Consider the following 6,200-nt stretch of genomic DNA (forward strand, 5'->3'; position numbering starts at 1 on the left):
ATGGGATTTAGGTCTCAAGAATATGAAATGAGCAATGGCACTTCATGGAAAATAGTCTCTATTTTTATGTTCGTGTGTTGATGCATTTAAAAAGCACATTATTTTATAAGAAGGTTCCTAATTAGATTTTCTGTTTCAAACTTTCTATCATGTTTATGTTTATTTGTACGCATTTGATGTGTTTTATGTAATTATGTAATTAAGTTTAATTGTATAACTATGTGCATTTTTCATTTTGTTTTATTGTGAAGCACTTTGCTATGCTATGTCAGTAAGAGGTGCAATATAAATACATTTTACTTACTTAAGTGGAGGATATTCGAAGTTCACCATGAAAGGAGACAGCTTTACCTAAAATCCTAAACGGTACCTAGCAACTGTTCATATGAAGGTGAAGGTCTGTACAATCAGAAAGAGAGTGCACAAGTTTAACTTACTTAGGTGTGCAAGGAGGAAACCTGTGCTTTCTTAGAAAAAAAATGAAGGCCAGAGTAAAGTTTGCCACAGAAAACCTAAGTGAAGACCAGGACTTTTGGAATAATGTGGTTTGGACAGACGAGTCTATAATTTTATTATTTAGGTACCAGAAAGATTACATGTTTGGCATAAACCAAATACAGCGTTACAAGAAAATAACCTCTTATCAGCTTTTAAGCATAGAGGTGGAAATATCATAACTTGGAGATGCTTTGTTGCAGCAGGACCTGACCAGCTTGATGGAAATGTGAGAATATTTGTAGGGAAAAATAAAACTGAAGCTCCTGAGTATAGCCCAAACTCCTGCAGCACCCCCTTTTATACTGGCTTATTTTTACGTCAGTCAGAAAAAATTGAAAAATCAAAATGTAAAATAATTTTTTACTAGTACTAATTCTTCTTTGTTTACTCTAACACATTACTTGTGTTGTTTGTAACAGCAACACATTTATGACATTTATTATTTATTGAATTAATTATTAATTTATTTGCTTGTTTGTTCGTTTTAGTTCCAACGTGTTCTGTTTTAGCCTCCGCCTAATCCCAGCATAAAACACTGAGGAACCATGCATTAAGAGCATGTAAACATAGTTCTGGTTTAGCTTTGTTGCCTTTTTGAAGGGTGTGTGGTTTACAACTAAAGTAGAGCCTCTCCTTGGTTTTTCTTTTAACCGATGGCTCAGGAGCCCACTGACCAAACTTTAAATGTTATCTTAAAGCAATGAATGCCAATTTGTGTTCAGCAACACCTATAAAAAGAATGTTTTCTATTTTTACTGGGTACTTATTGTAGTTCCACAAAAACAATTGGACATTCAGAAAGTCACCATCTCCAAAATACACAAGTCTTTATTTGATCACTGCTGAGAAAGTAAAGATGTTTTGTTGTATGAACTTGAAAGAAAAAACATGACACAGGAATAATGTGACATCTATTTATTTTATCATAAAAATTGTGTAACTAAAGCTAATGCTGTAAACATACAATAAGGGAGTAATCTGTAGATTTTTTCTATTTTTAGAGCTTTAATTGAACCCTGATTGTTTGATTTTTAGAATAAACCTAAAGCAATTTTGTAGGTGAGCAATATAGTAATAAATGACCACCATCTTCTATAGAGTATTTTTATATTATTAGAGCCTTTTTTTATTTTGTCGTGCTTTACTCTTGTGTTTGTGTTTGTAAACTGCCTTTTATGTCTTTGATTAAATAAAAAAAGGCTCATTTTATGACAGGCATTCCAAATTATTTTATGGTATTATGTCCACCAGGGGTCGCCTTTGCTGATTACAAAGCTTGGCTATGATGCACAAACCTCATCCTGAAAACAAAAGGCCTTAACAATGACCAGATGTTTGGTTAATCCATTGGCACACTTGTTGAGATCTAATCCAGTCAGATGGTCATGCTCATAAAAACTCTATAGAATAGTGTAATTTGCTGTCTAGATTAATGTAAGGTCATTTAACATCTATTGTGAGGCTGGCCTTGCAGAGTCTGCTATTGTCTGGAATGTTACTTGGTTTTCAGAAGATTTAATTATAGCTTAGTGCCGTGCATGCTATAAAACACATCTGCCTGTGGAGTTAAAACCACTAAAAACTACTTAAATTGCATTTTTGGGCTAAATCGTTCTAAATATTTCTGTCATGACAGCACATAAAAGCATCCATTGTCTGTTTTTGTTTTATTTAAACAATTTAATTGCATGGTTTTTGTAACTAATTAATTAAAAAATGTCACTTTTTTATATTTGTAACTTCCTTTATTGTTTTTGTTTTATCTATTAGCAAATATTTGGCCAACGTCTTCCTACAAAAAGCTCAGGCTTTAAATTATTTGATAAGAACTGATGTTTTTATCCGTATTCTTAAATTCTGCAGTCCAACGGGTAAAAAAACAAAAAACATTAAAATGAAAAATGGCCTGCATAGCATTAAAACAGCTTATGTCTGACTCTGTTTGACTTCCAAATTTCCATTTATTTATCATTCTCTTGCATTTTTTTTTTTCAGATAGTTTTCCTGAGGAACAGGGTTCTCACCAAAGGTAAATATTTTCTTTCATGATCTCTTTTGGTTTAATAGACAAATGGTTATGGTCTATATCAACAAGCAACAAAGTCTTAACATTTGGTTGTAGAATGAAGAAAAAAAGGTTAATGTTTAATGCAAACACAAAAGCTATTTTATTACTTTTTTTTAATTCATTCAATCCATAATTTCCCTTTTTTGTCATGACTGCTCAAAAAAGTGCTTGGTTAATGCATGTCAAAGAGGTTTTAGGTTAATAGGTTTGGTATTTACATCAATATTGTTGCATTTTTAATTTACATTATTTTATTTTATTCCTTTATATGTCTCACATAAACGTTTAGCTGTTTATAGACTATTGTTGTGGCAGTGTTGTCTCAAATGATTCTGAGCATCATTTCTTCTTCCTCTGAACTTTTGAACTATATTTCTAGTTACTGCAGTATCTCATGGTGATTTGTGTTCTGTTACACTTTTTTTTCTATAGAAAGTATTCCTCCTTGCCCGCGGGTTTTGTGTTTAGACATGTCTTTTTCCATGGATTAAGCCGTTGATGGAGGTATTGCTGCCATTAACGATGTGTAATCTTTGTTGTTTGCCTTCCTACGGAAAGTACTACTGACCTTGTGGTTCTGTGCTTAAGTTCTGCTCCTTTCTTGGCTGAAACCATTGACTGAGCTCTTACTACTGAGCGTACTCTATGTTTTTCTTTCCCATAAATAGTACTTCTGGACCTGTGCTTCTGCCTTTTTTCCATGCCTGTTTCCTGTCCTCTCAGCATCTAGCTGGTCTTGGCAGATGGCTGCCCATACTGTGCCTGGTTCTGCTGGAAATGTATTTTTGTTAGAAGAAAGTTATTAGTCTCCACTGCTGCCACATGTTTGCTAAGGATGAGCGATTAAAGCAAAATCAGCAACTGGAATAAATCGGAAGGTCTTTGATCGGCAGATAACTTTCTATTTCATCTGGCATAACAGTAGTAACCCAGTTTTACTGGATTGTATCACACACCCACTGTCCACTTTCACAGCTCTTTAACACAGTGCTTAAATTTGACTTTACTTATTACTCATTGTAGTCGTTGTCGTCTTCCGCTTCATCCGGGACCAGGTCGCAGGAGCAGCAGATTCAGTAGAGACACCCAGACTTCCCTCTGCCCAAACACCTCCTCCAGCTCCTCCGGGGGGAGCCCAAGGCGTTCCCTGGCCAGCCAAGAGACATAGTCCCTCCAGTGTGTCCTGGGCCGCCCCTGGGCCTCCTCGTGTGATGTGCCTGCAACACCTCCCAGGGGAGGCATCCAGGAGGCATCCGGTATAGATTCCCGAGCCACCTCAAGTGGCTCCTCTCGATGTGGAGGAGCAGCAGCTCTACTCTGAGCTCCTCCCGGATGGCCGAGCTCCTCACCCTATCTATAACGGAGGGCCCGGCCACAAAACCACAGCCACACTGCTCCTCCTGAAGCCGAGGTTTAACTATCGGCCGGACTCTCCTCTCCAATACCCTGGCGTAGGCCTTACCAGGGAGGCTGAGAAGTGTGATCCCCCTGTAGTTGGAACACACCCTCCAGTCACCCTTCTTATGAAGTGGGACCACCATCCCAGTCTGCCAGTCCAGAGGCAATGTTGAAGAGGTGTGTCAACCATGACAGCCCCACAACATCCAGAGACTTAAAGTACTAAGGACAAATTTCGTCCACTTCTGAAGCCCTGCCACCGTAGAGCTTTTTAACCACCCCGAGTCCCCAGCCTCTGGTTCCACCAGGGAATGTGTGACGGTAGGATTGAGGAGATCCTCGAAGTACTCCTTCCACCGCCTGATAATGTCCCCAGTCGAGGTCAGCAGCTTCCCAATCCCCACTGTAAACAGTGTTGGCGAAGCACTGCCTCCCCCTCCTGAGGCGCCGGACGGTTTGCCAGAATCGCTTCGAGGCCAACCAGTAGTCCTTCTCCATGGCCTCACCAAACTCCTCCCAGGCCCGGGTTTTTGCTGCTACAGCCTTGTTTTGAATCATCACGCTTGGCCTCACAGTACCCGTCAGCCGCCTCAGGAGTCCATCAAGCCAACCACAGCCGATAGGACTCTTTCTTCAGCTTGTCAGCATCCCTTACTGCCGGTGTCCACTACCAAATCCAGGGATTGCCGCCGCGACAGGCACCGCAGACATTACGGCCACAGCTATGGGCGGCAGCATCAACATTAGACGCGGAGAACTCTCTCCTACACTTTGTATTTCTTGTATTTAATCTATTTTTTTTACCCCTGTTCCTTTATTTTCCAATAAAGCAGTTTGAATTACCTTATATATGAAACGTGCTATACCAATAAAATTACCTTATTTTTGACTCCAGAGCAGCCTTAATTCTTCATGGCATAGATTCAACAAGGTATCCCCAACATTCCTCAGAGATTTTGTTCCATATTGACCAGAAACAACATACAGTTGCTGCAGATTTGTTGGCTGGACTTCCATGATGTGAGTCTTCAATTCCGCCAAATCCCAAAGGTTTTCTGTTGGATTGAGATCTGGTGACACTGGAAGGAATTAGAGTACAGTTAACTCATTGTCATGCTCAAAAAAACACTTTGAGATGATTTGGGCTTTGTGTCATGGTGCATTATATTGCTGGAATTACCCATCAAAAGATAAGTACACTGTGATGATAATAGGAAAGATGTGTTCAGCAACAATATTCGGGTAGGTTGTAGAGTTTAAACAATCGTCGATGGGTAATGAAGGGCCCAAAATGTGCCAAGAAAATATCCTTCCACCATCACTACTAGAACCATTGATACAAGGCAAGATGGAACCCTGCTTTCATGTTGTTTTCATCAAAATGTCGCATGTCACAATGTTACTAAATGTCATAGCTAAACTCTGCTGTCCAATTTGCATGGGCCATTGTCAATGGTAGCATTAACGTCTGGTTTTTGGTTCTGTTTTGTAAAGATAGTGCTCTACATACCTTCATTGTAACGAGAGGTTTTTTGAGCTACTGTTGCCTTTTTTTAAAAAGTAGAAAAAAAAACTGCCACTACTAGAGTTTATTTAAAAAAGAAGAGGGCAGTAAATGGGCTACGCTGAGTTCTGAACCCAGCCAAATTAAAGACAGAAAGCCTTAGTACATGGTTCACCGAGTCTAACTATTGCTGCTCACTGGTTATTTTTTCTTTTTAGACCATTCTGTGTAAACCTGATCAGCGGTTGTGGATGAAAATCCCAGTACATCCGCAGTCTCTAAAACATTCCCACCATCCCATAAAGCACCAACAACCATGCCACGGTCAAAGTCAGTCTCCAGTTTCTTCCTCATTCTGATGCTCGGTTTGAACTTTAGAAATTTGTCTTTATCACGTCTGGATGCCTAAATGCATGAATTTCCTGGCATGGGATTGGCTGAGTTGATATTTGTACTAACAAGCAATTGAACAAGTGTACTTAATAAAGTGGTCAGAGAGTCTTATTAGGATTAAATTGGACTGTAGTTACTTGGACATGAATCCAACTTTATGATTGGATCATATTGTAAAGAAATGTACGGATTTGAACACAATTTAGGATGAAAGGGATTCTATGTAACTGCATAAAAATGTTACCTATTTCTCCAATAAAGTGCACTAAGATTACATTTGTTGTGAATTAGTGACTGAGGTAAAATTTTAATTATTTTTCAACATTACTAACAATTTAT

The sequence above is a fragment of the Girardinichthys multiradiatus genome, chromosome 18 (assembly GCF_021462225.1).
Source record: "Girardinichthys multiradiatus isolate DD_20200921_A chromosome 18, DD_fGirMul_XY1, whole genome shotgun sequence".
NCBI lineage: Eukaryota > Metazoa > Chordata > Actinopteri > Cyprinodontiformes > Goodeidae > Girardinichthys > Girardinichthys multiradiatus.